Source organism: Pinus tabuliformis, chromosome X, assembly GCF_031772625.1.
Source record: "Pinus tabuliformis cultivar Carrire ecotype Pingquan chromosome X, CPIR1, whole genome shotgun sequence".
Taxonomy (NCBI): domain Eukaryota; kingdom Viridiplantae; phylum Streptophyta; class Pinopsida; order Pinales; family Pinaceae; genus Pinus; species Pinus tabuliformis.
In genome coordinates, this window is record NC_142308.1 from 924,556,993 (window position 1) to 924,575,173 (window position 18,181).

The following is an 18,181-nucleotide window of genomic DNA, read 5'->3' on the forward strand; positions in this document are numbered from 1 at the left end:
TCAGATGAGTGGCATGGTGTTGGGAAATATTCTGACTTAGCAAATACATTGAGAAGCTTGAAGGAATAAATAAGGATTTGGAAAGCAGACAATGAAAAAAATCATGTAGGAACAGGAGAAACAAGGAGAAGTCAATGCAATAATCCTCCAAATTTTGTCATAATTATAGAGACAAGGATCACTTCGGATAAAAAATGGGCATGAGGATAGAACTAATGGGGAATATGGCAGTACATCTCATGGTGGGTAGAGGTCGAATAGGGATGTCACTATTAGAGATGGCAGGCTCTTGGATACTATGGATAGGAGAGGTGATGGACACAGGTACTATTCTAGTTTTGGTCATGGTAGACACTGTGATTGTCATCGTTATCATCCGTACAGGAGGAGTGTTAGGGGACAATTTTTGAATGAGTTCAAGAAAGATGAGCCACCTACTTTTGATTGATATTTGAAGAAGTCAAAGGATTCATAAGCTGGGTTACTTGGGATGAAGAAGTTATTTGAAACACATGAGTACACAGAGAATATGAAGGCCACATAAATTATATTTAGTCTCAAAGGGAAAGAAGACATTTAGTGTGAAGATATAGTGAAGGTCAAAGACATCAAGACAAAACACTTGAGTTGGCATGAATTCAAGAGACTTTTCAGGAACAAATACTTGTCACAGAAGTACTACAACACTAAGTCTACGAATTTTTATGAACTAAAGATGGGATCAATGATAGATGAGGAGTATCTGACCAAGTTCCTAGAGCTATTGAGGTATGTCCCATATCCTAAGGATCAAAATGCGAAAGTTCATAGATTTGGCAATGGATTTCCATTAGCATTTACAGATTGGATTGAGTATGATGAGCCTCGGTCACTTGATGAAGTTATTAGGAAATTGAAGCATCAATATGAAAAGTTAAATCATAAGAAAAAATATCAGCAAGGATGGAAAGGTATATATAAAGATAACTATAAAGGTAAATGGAAGCTAAAAAGAACAGGGCTCAGAATGTATAAGAGAAAGAAAATTTTGCACCATACAAGAAGTTCAACGTAGCTAAATAGGGACATGGTTCAAAAACACATAATAGAGCTGAGGGTACAAGACGGTTGGAGTGTTGGACATGTGGTAAGGAACATATTAAGAGGAATTTTCTGTAGAATCAGGTTCATATGACTCAAATATATAGTGCATAGGAAGCATAGATAGTTTGGAATGTTGGGTAGAGCATTCCATGGATTTATCCAACACTAGATAACAAGCAGGCACACCACCAGGAAAATGTTATCGAGATGGACGTAAGATTTGTGATCATTTTGTTTCCATTTTGATTGACTCTAGATGTAATTATAGTTATATTAGTCCCGACCTGGTGGATAAGTGTGGTTTGAATAAAGAAGTGCATGTAGAATCTCGGTTAATGCAGTTGGCTATAGGTACAGAGAAGAGAGTATATCACTAGGTAAGATCTTGTGAATTCCAGTTGAATGGTATTCTTGCCTCAACACATTTTAATATATTTCCATTGGGATAATATAGTTTTTTGTTGGTTATGGACTAGTTTTATCTTGGTACGACTAAAGTGGATTGTTAGGACAAAGCCATTGAGTGCTTCGATGAAAATGGAGAACAAAGAATGTTTTAGGGTAAGAAGAAGGTAACACAAGTTAGAATGGTGACATCTATGCAAGTAAAGAAAAGTCACAAAAATGGGTGTGTGTTATTTGCAATGCATATTTTTAGTGGGAAATGTAAGGATGTTGAGGATGCAGAGGTATTGAGAAGGTACCCAATCTTGTAGTAGTTTCTCAATGTGTTTCCAACAGTTATTTCATTGTTTCTTCCTCACAGGGAAGTAGACTTTTCTATTGAGGTCGTACCAGGGGAAGTACCAACATCAAAGGAACCTTACAGGAATAGCACTCAAGAGTTAGTAGAGCTAAAATTACAGTTGAAGGAAATTATCGACAGTGGATATATTATGACAAGTGCATCAACTTGGGGTCCACTAGTGCTGTTTATGAAGAATAAGGATGGTACTCTTAGGCTATGAATCGATTACAGATAGTTGAACAAGGTAACCATAAAGAACAAGTATATGTTATTGAGTATTGATGACTTGTTCGATCAATTGAAGGGAGCAACAATGTTGTCAAAGATTGATCTGAGATTAGGATATCATGAGGTACACATTAAGGAAGAAGACATATACAAGACAACTTTTTGGACTAGGTATAGACATTATGAGTTTGCTATAGTTACGTTTGGTTAGACTAATGCTCCAACTACCTTTATATGTTTGATGAATAGTGTGTTCTGTCCTTATCTGGACAAATTTTTTATTATATTGATTTATGTTGTCTTGATATATTCTAAAAATGAGGAAGAACATGACGAGCATTTAGCAGTAGTGTTGAGATTGCTAAGGGAGCATCAATTGTATGCCAAGCTTAGGAAATGTAGTTTCTTTCAAACATAGGTACTTACTTGGGACATGTTTTTTCCAAGGATGGCATAGTAGCTAATCTAGAGAAGATAAGAGCTATAATGGAATGGGCAGCTCCTTGAAATGTGGATGAGGTAAGATCATTCATCGGTTTAGCATGTTAATATAGGAATTTCATTAGGAACTTCTCTCGCATTTCATATCTTATTCTGTCATTACAAAGGAAAGGTAAGAAATTTGAATGAATAGAGGAATGTGTAGCTAGTTTTGAGCAATTGAAGCAGTTGTTGACAAATGCTTTAGTGTTAAAGATTGCAAATCCGGACAAAGAATTTTTGGTATGCAAAGATGCTTACAAGAGAGGAATTGGTGGAGTCCTTATGCAAGAAGGATGGATAGTGTGCTATGATTCACAAAAATTGAATGAGCACAAGAATAATTACCCAACACATGATCTTGTGATGGAAGCAATCATTCATGCATTAAAGATGTGGAGGCACTATCTTCTTGGCAAGAGATTTACTAATGAGGGATCACAGTGGGTTTAGATACTTGTTTGATCAACTGAATCTAAATGCCAGGCAAGCTAGATGGTTGGCCATGATCAATATGATCAAATTTGAGATCAAGTACATCAAGGGCAAAGCGAACATGGTTGCAGATCCTCTTAGGAGGAAGATATAGGTGAATCATATAGAAACTATGAGTTCTTATGGGACAGACTTATAAAATTAGATCTTATAGGCAGGTCAACAAAATTATAGGTACATGGAGCTTATGCACAGGTTATAGCAGGGTACAAGTGGTCAATAAGTGAACTAGCATCTTACAATGGATGGCTTGATAATATGTAGGGAAAAGATGTATGTGCAAGGAAATAGTGAGCTCAAGAAGGCTATCTTGAAAGAGTTTCATGCAAAACCATATTCAAGTCACCCAAGATATGAGAATACATTAACAATGGTGAAGAGCTTTTATTATTGTCTGAATCTGAAGAACAATGTGGTAGAGTTTGTGGCTAGATGCTTAGACTGTCAGAAGGTAAAGGTAGAATGTAAGCATCTAGGTGGACTACTATAACCGATTCTAATTTCCAGAGTGGAAGTTGGAGGTCATATACATGTATTTCATTACAGGTTTTCTAAGGACATCTAGACAACATTATTCCATAATGGTTGTGGTGGACATGTTGACAAAGGTAGCGCACATCATTCCAGTGAGGTCTACATATTCATTTAATGGTGTGGGGAAAGTATTCATCAGAGATATAGTGAATTTGTATGGTGTATCGAAGAATATCGTAACATATAGGGATGCTAAGTTCAATTCTATGTTATGGAAAGAGTTATTTGTAGGTTTGGGTATAGAGTTGGCCTTCAATGCAACTTATTATTCGAAGACAGATGGATAAAGAGAAACCATCAATAGGATATCGGAGGACCCGTTGAGTATGTATGTGATGCCTTAGTAGTGGAAGTGGGAAGAGTATCTTCCACTAGTTGACTTCACTTACAATAATGGGTATTAGGAATCATTGAGGATGAGTCTATTTGAGGCATTGTATGGGTGCAGTTCTAATAATCCCATCCATTGGAGTGATCCAGTTAATAGGGTGCTTATTGGAAAGAATATTTTGGCAAAGATGGAATAGGAAATGCAGGTAATCAAGAAGAATATGAAGGCGGCATAGGATAGGAAAAAAATCTATGTAGATCAAAACAGGTTGTTTAAGGAGTTCTAGGTTGGGTAACAGGTGTATTTTTGCATCAAGCGGAAGACGATCTCCTTGTGGATTAGATCATGTGCCAAGATGAAACCTCATTTTTGTGGCCCTCTCAAGATTCTTGAAAGGATTGGACCAGTATCCTATCGACTTGTACTACCTCTAAAAGTGAAAGTCCATTATATTTTCCACGTGTCATTTCTTAAGAGGTATGTTAAATATGTTGATCATGTGATTGATTGGTCTATATTTCATGTGAAGCCAAATGGATAATTACAATTGGAACCTTATTTTATGTTGCAGAGAAGTACACTCATGCCATGTAATAGAGAAATTAAGCAGGTTAAAGTGCAGTGGAAGAACTTTGGTCCTAATGAAGCTACATAGGAGATGACGGATCAGATGTGTGTTATATATCCTTCTCTATTCATTGTTTGAGTGAATTTTGGTATATGTTTTGGTGTGATGTTTTGTTTTATGTACATATGTATATTAATGTAAATACCGCCATGAGCTGTTTTATAAAGCTCCAATAAGTAGTATGAGTTTCATGTAATTATCATTATCACGTTGTTATGTTGTCATGTTGGTTTCGTTTTGAGAAGTTTGATCATTATATATATTGCATCAAGAAAAATTAAAAAGCTACATGGGAAATAAGTTTTGCTTACAATAGTCTTGTTGGTTGTAGGTGTCATTGAACACTAAGGATGGTGTTCCCCCAAGGGGGAGGGTTCTATAATAGCCCTAGTGAAATTTCCATGTAATAAAAGTAAATAAAGGAAAAATAATAACCACGGTTATGAGACACTTATTCCAGGTTGAATGTTTGACAAGGCATCCTACTGTGGGTGTTCATTTGGTTTATTATGGCTAAGGAAATTGGGAAAGTCAATGGTAAGGGCTTTGAAAAGGCATGAGGCATTAATTGGAATTTTATTTATGAAAATAATTTAAATTAGGAGAAAATGAAGGTGAAAGGTCATAGGTTGCAGGTGAGAAGGAAAATGAATGAAAGTAATGGAAAATAGAAGAAAATAGAAGCCTCATTAATAAAAAGGCTTATGAGGATGAGTTGTTACCTTTTTTTAGTTCATTTTTGGTGCTCTCTCTCTATTCTCTCTCTTGCACTCTTGGAAACTTAGAGTTTTCTTGAAGATATCTAGCATTGGATCAAGAAAATAAAAGGAAGCACCAAGAAGGAGAGGGAAAGAAAATATCAAGCAAGGAAGAGTAGGATCAAGCAACTAAAACGAGATTATTGGTGGGTATCGATTTTCATGTGTGATATCCTTGCTCGTTTTGGCATGCATGGTTGTGCATGTGTGTTCTTAGTTGTCTTGCTGTCATTGGAATGGGTTTTTCTAGGTGTGCCAATGTTATTCAACCTTTCCTTTCCATTTCTCTATAGCCATGGTGTGATGGGGTTCTCATGTTTTGGTTGAGCTAGATTGTGAGATGGATTTGAAATTGAGTGAGATGGTATTTGAAAGAAAGAACACATTGCCTAGTGATTGTTCAATGAGACTGTGGATTGTGTGAAAGCCTTGGACTAGTAACCTCTGAACTAAACTATGGGTTCTATTAAAGCCATAATTTGTGTTATTGCAGTGGGCCTAGGAATATTCGACAGGTGAATAGTAGGGTATATAGTAAAGCATGGTTGTGGGTTTCGTTGACTAGGCATAGGAATCCTTTTCTAGTGAATGGAAAGATATACAGTAAATCTTGGTTGGTGGGGTCTCGCTTAGGGACTAACGATTAGGTGTGGATTCTGATAAAGTCTAGAGACCGGAAGAGAGGAAAATTCATCATAGTGTATGTGGAGAAATCTAGTGGTATGCATGCTTTTTTAGGGCCTAGTGATCGAGTGTGGATTGCGGTAAATCTTGGTTACACTGATGAGGGTGACGTGGTGTAGCCTCAGGAAGCCTTGGTTGAGATTTTTTTATGACTCCTACATTCATGATTGGAATATGTCATGAGGGTGATTGGCTCAAAGAAAGATTTGGTTAAACTAATCTATTGTTGGGTGGCTCGTGGAAGTCCCAAACCAAGTTTTATTTTCCATTCATTAATAATAGTTCCTTCTCCTTTGTATTCCATCCGTAAATGTACTAGATTATATGTGGATTACATGGATGTTGTATCCTTATTATTTATATTGGTTGTATGCTGGTTATGAGTATGTTTTATTACAATGATGATGTATGGCTGTCATCATTTTTTAATTGATGAAAACTTGACTAAAATGAGAGGGGAGAGGGTGAATAAGTTTAGTATATTCATGGAAATTAAAATTACTTTCATTAAAATCATTAACTAAAGAATTACATGAAAAAATTAAAAAATAATGACCAACAGATTAAATATGTGAACAACAAGTAATAAGAAAACCTAAACATCACATCAGCACATACTAACAACACATATTGACACGAAATATATGTGGAAACCCATAAATGAAGAAAATTGCAATTTTATTATTGTTTTTGTGCAAAGTAAATCGCCTAGTCCTTATTACACATGATCTTATATAGGCTCCAACCTAAATGAGGCTGCTACCTCAATTTTATGCAAGCTACAACATGAAAGGAAGATATGACTCCCATATGTTTTATGTAGGCTACAACCCACACGAGTCTCCTACCTTACTAGGCTCTAACCTAATAAGAAATAACAATGTGTTGGTTTACCTGGTCATAAATTTTGCATATCTCCATCTTCATTTATCCCTCTTATTCCCTTCAAATTTGCTTCATATTAGCCTAATATGTTCCAAGTACCTAATGCATAATACCTCAATCAACTCTCTCACATTCTCCCACTCTCTAACCTCTCCTTTCTTCAACCTTCCACAAACTTATAAATAGATTTTGGTGGTTGGTTGTGTTCCACTCACATGAATATGAAATGAAAAGACTTGTCTCTTTTCATTCCAAAGGTGTCTCTTCAATTCCAAAACTTCTTAAACTCTTGAATACTAAAATACATAAAATGAATTTCTTCATATCCAAATTCCATGCATTCATATTCCTCATGTCAATAAAATAAATAAATAGCATGCAATAATACAATCTTTCGTTCATATTCAAATAACCCTGCATCACAAAATTTGTCCATGTCTTTTCCTCTACCGTGCATCTCGCCTTTCCTTGCATCATGCCTTTGTATTTCCTTTGCTGTCATGGATTATTTCCTTTTCCTTGCATCACATCACTTCAGAATAACAAAAAATTCTTCGACACGCCAATCTCTTTCTTTCCTACACATATTTTTCTTTTCCATACCCTTGCATCACAACAATTCTGAGTCTATGCTCCTTTTTTCAACTATGCTGCAATTTTGTTTCTCATTTTCCTTTACTACACTTTTTCTTTGCTACTACTGTATATCTTGTTGTTCTCCTTTCCTTTTTGTGCTGCTCATTGCCTTGCTTCTACTTTGTTGGTATTTTTCTAGTCATTTTTCATCAATGACAATAATACCATCAATATCCCCCTTTGGCATTGATTGACAAATTGTGCTCCTCCCCCTTTTGGCTTGAGTAAGATTTCTCCTTGTTGCTCCTAACCCCTTCTTACCTCCCCTTTTGACATCAATGGAAAGGGGGCTAAAGATTTCTTATAGCCCTCCAATCACCATGGATTGTTTCCAATGCATTAATGTTCTACCAGCTACAATATTTTGTCCTCCATAAACAATATTGACACACTCAATGAATAAAGGCCACTTCAAATGGAAAATCAAGACTGCTCTAGATTGAACACTTCTACAAAATGAATTCCGCTCCACATGACATATAAGTGATGCTCCAAATACACTTCAAAATGTATTAACATTGTAAGATCACTGCATAACACTATTGTGAGAACACTTTGTAAGGCATTGCAATTGCATATATATAAACAATAAGATCCATATGATACTCTCCAAATAATAAGTGCATTGCACATTTTTGTGAGAGAATATGAACACACAGACCATTAAATATATGAGACATTAAATATGTGAGGCATGTATTGCAATGCATAGACCACCAAATATATGGACTCATTTGAGGATCGACATGTATGAATGCATCTTTCCATAATTTTACACTCTTTTAGGGTCATGACAAAAATTTCTCATTGCAAATAGCACACGAATTCTCATGAGATCTTCACCAGTTGATTCATCCTAGATCTCAACGAAGAATTATATCCATTAGATGGGGAGCATTTAGTGCAGTTCCAAAGGCACATATATAACACTGACTGCAACTGTAAAGGATATATGTGCACACAAAAATATTGAATGCTGCTACAAATTTATATAGATTTAAACAATATTCATTCTCCATGATAAAAATTTGAACATTTCTATGAAATACAGTTTCCAAGATATATTTTGTCCAGACATTTTAGCGTTGTCCAATGTCTTTTCACATGAGGGAATCACACATGAAGCAATTGCATTGAAACTAACTACAACTTGATGAGCCGCAATTTGGAATGTGGCCACCACAAAAAAAAAATGAATTTGTAAACTGATATATACATGGAGCATTTTCTAGCGCTGAATATATCTCTCTCCATGGATCGTTGGAGAATTAAACATATAATTTTGAACTTATATCCATATTGACATATATGAAATCAATGTTATGTGCCAACAACAATGCCAATCAAGCAATGTGCTCATCAATGAAATGTGATAATCAATGCAATGTGCCCATATATAATATGTGAATGCAAACCATTCAATGTGTTAAGGAGGTTGCTTATTAGTTAATCTCCATTTTCCCAACAGCCCAAGCTGTGCATACTAAGCTAACGGGTTTTCTTGAAATGTCCTTGAGAAGGTTATTTATTCACGACAGAACTTCGAAACTAAAAAAATGCCTCTGAAACATTATCTCCATTTTGTTATCAAATGCGTAGCAGACTTCCGCAACACCTGCGGCATCTCCAAAACTTTGACCAATGCTCATCATTCCCTACTGTGTTTCTGCATTCTTCATAAAAAAAGGTAACCTCCATTCGAACGCATATGAAATATGGCCTTGAATGTATATTTAATACCCCCATTCAAATGCATATCCATTCCGAAATGAACACATATTTACGCCATAAGGCGTTCCCCTCTGAAATCAACTCCCCCAACTGCTTTTCTGTCATCGCTTTGTGCCCTTAGATCCTTTGTTAGACGATTAGATTATCCTCACCCGTTGATTTGAATTGGTCGGTGACGGTTGGGACTCGCTCGGCAGTTACTGCTTTCCCTTCATGTAACTGCAAAACCAAGAGACACTCAATAACAACACGATAGCTCAGGGGATGCAGAAGAAGACGAAGATTTTGTCATTGGCCACGGCAATGCCAAGCTTGGAATTCCTACCCGGAATGGCTTAGATGCTACTGTGAAATCACACGGTAGACAACATAGAAATAAGGGTTTAAAGAGTAGTGCCACAGATTTACCACTCTTTTCAGCCCCGGGTAATGGCCAAATCCATGGAAGCAATTTTGTAGGGGATGCAGAAGAAGACGAAGATTTTGCCAATGGCAATGGCAATGCCAAGCGTGGAATTACCACCTGTAATGGCTCAGATGTTGCCATTAAATCACATGGCAGATGACATAGAAATAAGGGTTTAAAGAGAAGTGCCACAGATTTACCACCGTTTTCAACCCTGGACGATGACCAAATCCATGGAAATAATATTGCAGTGAATTCCTTAAATTCTCCCTCCACTGTTCCAGATTTCGGATTCTTGAAGGAAGCCGCCATGGAACAATCCGAATCAGGATTTTCAAAGCAAACTGAAGCGGGGCACGGGGTTATTCAATGCCATGTAGAGAACTCTATTTTGCTATTGCTAGAAGATGATAGTAATAATAACACCAAGAAAGATGAGCCAATTGCCCTAGATAATGAGAGAGACCATACAAAAATGGACGATTCTTTGATTTTCCAGGAAGCAACATATATGGATGCACATGCAAATGGAGTTATGGGTATTGATCAAGTGGAGTCGGTCGACCCAGAGGACAAGGTTTTAGTTTCTTTACTAGGGGCACATAGATCGGTCGTCGTGAATACACCCAACAAATCTGGAAGACATTTCGAATATGTGCAACAATTGGGGTTCTCCTCCTGAGTTGAGGCAGCGGACTCTAAATGATAGTTTGAATGTGAAGGCCAACTCTTGCATGAAATGCATAGTTGAGAATGAAATAGCAGAAGATCAGAAATCGAATGGGGCCGCTTCTCCAAGTTGTGGATCAGAACAACAACAACAACCTGACAAGGATTCAAATAAGGGAAGGGTCAGTTTCGGAGATCCCTAAGCACTGATGGATTGAGAGCATGTGATTGCTCACAGCTCCAAATATCCTACATATGTTGGGATGTCCCCATTCCAATATTTTTTTAGTGAAATATATGGAGGCAGTTCTCTGCGAAGCACAACATCAGTTGGAAATGATAAAAAGAGACAGAGGGTTTACAATACAATGTTCCATGATCCCTGGAGATGTGAATTTCTTATTGATGTGGGATTTTTTGTGTGCCTTGATTCCTTTCTATCATTATTGACTATCATGCCAGCAAAGATACTGGCATTCACATGGAGATGCTTGACGGTCAGTTCCAGAGGTCGTGTGCTGATGAGCTTTCTGACATAGGATGCTTAGTCATATTGATTTGTTGAGTGGCACTTCTCCAAGTAACAGATATTAGTCTCATCTACCATTTTATCAGAGGACAAGGCACTGTCAAAATTTATGTGGTGTTTAATGTACTAGAGATATTTGATAAACTCTTCCAGTCATTTGGAGGGGATGTGCTTCAAGTGTTATTCAATTCAGTAGAGGGAGTTGCAAGTAGCTCTAAAGAATCTATGGCATTTGAGACTGCACATTTCATTCTGGACCAAATGATAGTTGTTGTTGCATTCATCCTCTGTCATTTTAGCCCAAGCAATTACTATATCAGCTGCAATCATATCTCACACACAATGCCTTGTTGGCACTACTTGTGTCAAATAATTTTGCGGAGATTAAGAACAATGTTTTCAAACGTGTGAGAAAAGAGAATCTGCACAAGATGGCATATTATGATACTGTGGAGAGGTTCCATATCATGGCATACATCATATTTGTATTGTCTCAGAACATTTTGGAGGAAGAAAATACATGGGTTTGGAGTTTTGCAATGAACACATGCATGATTTGGTGTTGTGAAATTCTCGTGGATGTTATCAAGCATGCATTTCTTGCAAAATTTAATGAGATAAACCATCTGCTTATTTCCTATTTGTAATTTTCTCTTAAACCATTAAATAATGATGAACTAATGTTTCTGTGTTCATGTTCAAACTATGTTAATACTTTTTAGTTCCTATACAGGCATGGTTACAGCTATGACAAATGAGAGTGCTACAAGAAAGTCTATCTATTTTGCTCACTACACATCAGAGAAGATCTATATAACACATTTGTTGGTGGAAGAGCTTGAGAAATTGACAGGCCCACTTCTGGCTGATACATATGTTACACTGCTGAAGGGAAGAAATGCGTGGTATACGCATTGCAAAGGGAGAAATTAAGCCAGACATGGGGGACAGCATACAAGGAAAAGGAATGATATAGGTTTAAATCCAAATTTGAGCTCAGGCAATATTTTTATTTTTCTCCTTTATTTATTGCCGCAATACATGTTTCATAGTTTAAATGAGACATAACAACCACAAAGTGGGAAAATTACTTTTGGAAAGCTTCCAAGGAGACCCATAAGCTTTTTAGCAGTCCTTGGCATGCTTTAAAAGTAAGTTCATAATCCAAAGATGGAAGAGTATTTATGGTTGGAAATGCAGTATCAAATTCCATATCATAGAAACATGAATGGCTACTTTTTGTTTTTGATAATATAGGGTGTATCAGTCATGGAAGAATTCTAAGAATTGCTTTGGATGCTTAGTCATATTTATTTGTCGAGTGGCACTTCTCCAAGTAACATATTTTAGTCTCATCTACCATTTTATCAGAGGACAAGGCCATTTCAGTGAAATATATGGAGGCAGTTCTCTGCGAAGCACAACATCAGTTGGAAATGATAAAAAGAGACAAAGGGTTTACAATACAATGTTCCATGTTCCTTGGAGATGTGAATTGCTTATTGATGTAGTATTTTTTGTGTGCCTTGATTCCTTTCTATCATTATTGACTATCATGCCAGCAAAGATACTGGCATTCACATGGAGATGCTTGACGGTCAGTTCCAGAGGCCGTGTGCTGATGAGCTTTCTGACATAGGATGCTTAGTCATATTGATTTGTGGAGTGGCACTTCTCCAAGTAACAGATATTAGTCTCATCTACCATTTTATCATAGGACAAGGCACTGTCAAACTTTATGTGGTGTTTAATGTAATAGAGATATTTGATAAACTCTGCCAGTCATTTGGAGGGGATGTGCTTCAAGTGTTATTCAATTCAGTAGAGGGAGTTGCAAGTAGCTCTAAAGAATCTATGGCATTTGAGACTGCACGTTTCATTATGGACCAAATGATAGTTGTTGTTGCATTCATCCTCTGTCATTTTAGCCCAAGAAATTACTCTATCAGCTACAATCATATCTCACAACAATGCCTTGTTGGCACTACTTGTGTCAAATAATTTTGCGGAGATTAAGAGCAATGTTTTCAAATGTGTTAGCAAAGAGAATCTGCACAAGATGGCATATTATGATACTGTGGAGAGGTTCCATATCACGACATACATCATATTTGTATTGGCTCAAAACATTTTGGAGGCAGAAAATGCATGGGTTTGGAGTTTCACAATGAATGCATGCATGATTTGGTGCTGTGAAATTCTCGTGGATGTTATCAAGCATGCATTTCTTGAAAAATTTAATGAGATAAAACCATTTTCTTATTTCCTGTTTGTAATTTTCTGTTAAACCATTAAATAATGATGAAATAGTGTTTCCCTGTTCATGTTCAAACTATGTTAATACTTTTTAGTTCTTGTACAGGCATGGTTGCAGCTTTGAAAAATGAGAATGCTACATGCAAGTGTGTCTATTTTTCTCACTGCACATCAGAGATGATCTATATAACACATTTGTTGGCGGAAGAGCCTGAGAAATTGACAGGCCCACTTCTGGATGATACATATGTTACACAGGTGAAGGGAAGAAATGCGTGGTATGGTCAACGGCTTGCAAAGGGAGAAATTAGGCTAGACATGGGGGACAACATACAAGGAAAAGGAATGATATAGGTTTAAATCTAATTTTGAGCTTGGGCAATGTTTTTCTTTTTCTCTTTTATTTATTTCCGCAATACACATTTCATAGTTTAAATGAGACATAGCAACCACAAAGTGGGAAAACCGCTTTTGGAAAGCTTCCAAGGAGACCCATAAGATTTTTAGCAGTCCTTGGCATGCTTTAAAAGTAAGTTCATAATCCAAAGATGGTAGAGTATTTACGGTTGGAAATGCAGTATCAAATTCCATATTGTAGAAACATGAATGACTACTTTCTCTTTTTTATAATATAGGGTGTATAAGCCGTGGAAACATTCTAAGAATTGCTTTGGATGCTTAGTCATATTGATTTGTGGAGTGGCACTTCCCCAAGTAACAGATATTAGTCTCATCTACCATTTTATCAGAGAACAAGGCACTTTCAAACTTTATGTGGTGTTTAATGTACTAGAGATATTTGATAAAATTTGTCAGTCATTTGTAGGGGATGTGCTTCAAGTGCTATTTAATTCAGCAAAGAGAGTTGCAAGTAGCTCTAAAGAATCTATGGAATTTGAGACTGCACGTTTCATTCTGGACCAAATGATAGTTGCTTTTGCATTCATCCTCTGCCATTTTAGCCCAAGCAATTACTCTATCAACTGCAATCATATCTCACAACAATGCCTTGTTGGCACTACTTGTGTCAAATAATTTTGCGGAGATTAAGAGAAATGTTTTCAAACGTGTCAGCAAATAGAATCTGCACAAGATGGCATATTATGATACTGTGGAGAGGTTCCATATCACAACATACGTCATATTTGTATTGGCTCAAAACATTTTGGAGGCAAAAAATACATGGGTTTGGAGTTTTGCAATGAACACATGCATGATTTGGTGCTGTGAAATTCTCGTGGATGTTATCAAGCTTGAATTTCTTGCAAAATTTAACGAGATAAAACCATCTGCTTATTTCCTATTTGTAATTTTCTCTTAAACCATTAAATAATGATGAATTAATGTTTCCCTATTCATGTTCAAACTATGTTAATACTTTTTAGTATCTGTACAAGCATGGTTGCAGCTTTGACAAATGAGAGTGCTACAAGAAAATCTATCTATTTTTCTCACTACACATTAGAGATGATGTATATAGCACATTTGTTGGTAGAAGAGCCAGAGAAATTGACAGGCCCACTTCTGGATGATACATATGTTACACTGCTGAAGGGAAGAAATGCGTGGTATGGCCAACAGATTGCAAAGGGAGAAATTAGGCCAGACATGGGGGAAAACATACAAGGAAAAGGAATGATACAGGTTTAAATCCAATTTTGAGCTCAAGCAATGTTTTTCTTTTTCTCTTTTATTTATTTCCGCAATACATGTTTCATAGTTTAAATGAGACATAACAACTAAAAAGTGGGAAAACCGCCTTTGGAAAGCTTCCAAGGAGACCCATAAGATTTTTAGCAGTCCTTGGCATGCTTTAAAAGTAAGTTCATAATCCAAAGATGGCAGAGTATTTATGGTTGGAAATGCAGTATCAAATTCCATATTGCAGAAACATGAATGACTACTTTCTGTTTTTTATAATATAGGGTGTACCAGCTGTGGAAACATTCTATGAATTGCTTTGGATGCCTAGTCATGTTGATTTGTGGAGTGGCACTTCTCCAAGTAACAGATACTAGTCTCATCTACCATTTTATCAGAGAACAAGGCACTTTAAAACTTTATGTGGTGTTTAATGTACTAGAGATATCTGATAAACTCTGTCAGTCATTTGGAGGGGATGTGCTTCAAGTGCTATTCAATTCAGCAGAGGGAGTTGCAAGTAGCTCTAAAGAATCTATGGAATTTGAGACTGCATGTTTCATTCTGGACCAAATGACAGTTGTTTTTGAGTTCATCCTCTGTCATTTTAGCCCAAGCAATTACTCTATCAGCTGCAATCATATCTTACAACAATGCCTTGTTGACACTACTTGTGTCAAATAATTTTGCGGAGAGTAAGAGCAATGTTTTCAAACATGTGAGCAAAGAGAATCTGCACAAGATGACATATTATGATACTATGGAGAGGTTCCATATCATGACATACATCATATTTGTATTGGCTCAGAACATTTTGGAGGCAGAAAATACATGGGTTTGGAGTTTTGCAATGAACACATGCATGATTTGGTGCTGTGAAATTCTCATGGATGTTATCAAGCATGCATTTCTTGTCTTCTTCTTTCCTATTTGTAATTTTCTCTTAAACCTTTAAATAATGATGAATTAATGTTTCCCTGTTCATGTTCAAACTATGTTAATATTTTTTAGTTCCTCTACAGGCATGGTTGTAGCTTTGACAAATGAGAGTGCTACAAGAAAGTTTATCTATTTTGCTCACTGCACATCATATATGATCTATATAACACATGTCTTGGTAAAAGAGCCTGAGAACTTGACAGGACCACTTCTAGGTGATACATATGTTACACTACTGAAGGGGAGAAATGTATGGTATGGTCAACAAATTGCAAAGGGAGTAATTAGGCCAGACATGGGGGACAACATTAAAGGAAAAGGAATGATACATGTTTAAATCCAATTTTGAGCTCAAGAAATATTTTTCTTTTTCTCTTTTATTTATTGCGGCAATACATGTTTCATAGTTTAAGTGAGACATAGCAACCACAAAGTGGGAAAACTGCTTTTGGAAAGCTTCCAAGGAGACCCATAAGCTTTTTAGCAGTCATTGGCATGCTTTAAAAGTAAGTTCATAATCCAAAGATGGCAGAGTATTTATGGTTGGAAATGCAGTATCAAATTCCCTATTGCAGAAACGTGAATGACTACTTTATGTTTTTTATAATATAGGGTGTATCAATTGTGGAAACATTCTATGAATTGCTTTGGATGCCTAGTCATATTTATTTGTGGAGTGGCACTTCTCCAAGTAACCGATATTAGTCTCATCTACCATTTTATCAAAGGAAAAGGCACTTTCTAACTTTATGTGGTGTTTAATCTACTAGAGATATTTGATAAACTTTGCCAGTCATTTGGAGGGGATATGCTTCAAGTGCTATTCAAGAGGGAGTTGAAGTAGCTCTAAAGAATCTATGGAATTTGAGACTGCACATTTCATTCTGGACCAAATGATGGTGTTGCATTCATCCTCTATCATTTTATCCCAAACAATTACTCTATCAGCTGCAATCATATCTCACAACAATGCCTTGTTGGCACTACTTGTGTCAAATAATTTTGCAGACATTAAGAGCAATGTTTTCAAATGTGTGAGCTAAGAGAATCTCTACAGGATGGCATATTATGACACTGTGGAGAGGTTCCATATCATGGCATACATCATATTTGTATTGGCTCAAAACATTTTGGAGGCAGAAAATGAATGGGTTTGGAGTTTTGCAATGAACGCATGCATGATTTGGTGTTGTGAAATTCTCGTGGACGTTATCAAGCATGCATTTCTTGCAAGATTTAATGAGATAAAACCGTCTGCTTATTTCTCGTTTGTAATTTTCTGTTAAACCATTAAATAATGATGAATTAATGTTTCCATGTTCATGTTCGAACTATGTTAATACTTTTTAGTTCCTGGTTGCAGCTTTGACAAATGAGAGTGCTACAAGAAAATGTGTCTATTTTGCTCATTGAACATCAGAGATGATGTATATAACACATTTGTTGGTAGAAGAGCCTAAGTAATTGACAAACCCACTTCTGGCTGATACATATGTTACACCGCTGAAGGGAAGAAATGCGTGGTATTGTCAACCGATTGCAAAGGGTGAAATTAACCGATTGCAAAGGGTGAAATTAGGCTAGACATGGGGGACAACATCCAAGGAAAAGGAATAATACAGCTTTAAATCCAATTTTGAGCAATATTTTTCTTTTTCTCTTTTATTTATTGCCGCAATACATGTTTCACAGTTTAAATGAGACATAGCAACCACAAAGTGGGAAAGCTTCCAAGGATACCCATAAGATATTTAGCAGTCCTTGGCATGCTTTAAAAGTAAGTTCATAATCCAAATATGGCAGAGTATTTATGGTTGGAAATGTAGTATCAAATTCCATATTGCAGAAACATGAATGGCTACTTTATGTTTTTTATAATATACGGTGTATCAACCGTGGAAGCATTCTATGAATTTCTTTTCCATCCGAGTTTAAGTGTCATGCACCCAGAGAGGAAAAAGGAGGTTGTTCCTGTGGAGCTATGTCCCATTCTTAAGACTATGTACAATATCCTTATAAAAAGGTAATAATTTTCTGTTTTCTTGTCAGGTTTTAGTGTAGAACAATCTTGTTACAAATGTCATATCATAAAAAGTTGTCTTGCGAAAGTGTTAATATGACATCTCATTCCCTTTCCCCTAAACATGATCAAATTTTATAATTTTTGAAATCTTGCCACGGGCAATAATTTATATTCTACATTTGAGAAAGGATTGACTCGAGCAATTTTAACCTCTTAATGTAGGGAAGCATTAGCAGAATCTATATTACAAGCCTTGAGAGATGAGAATATGTATGATCCATGTCATCGTATTGAGATTGCTTTAGTAAATAAATGATCCATGCTTTAGTTGCCATGCACTCCGAAGATAGTCCAACTTGACAGGGAGTCAATTCTAGAGTGTTAAGATAATAAATTACAATATTTTGTGAGGGGGTGTTAATGTCATCAAATATTTTCTTCAATGACCAAAAATACAGTTGGCCCTTCATTTGAAGTATTTTTTCATGATTGTGTAA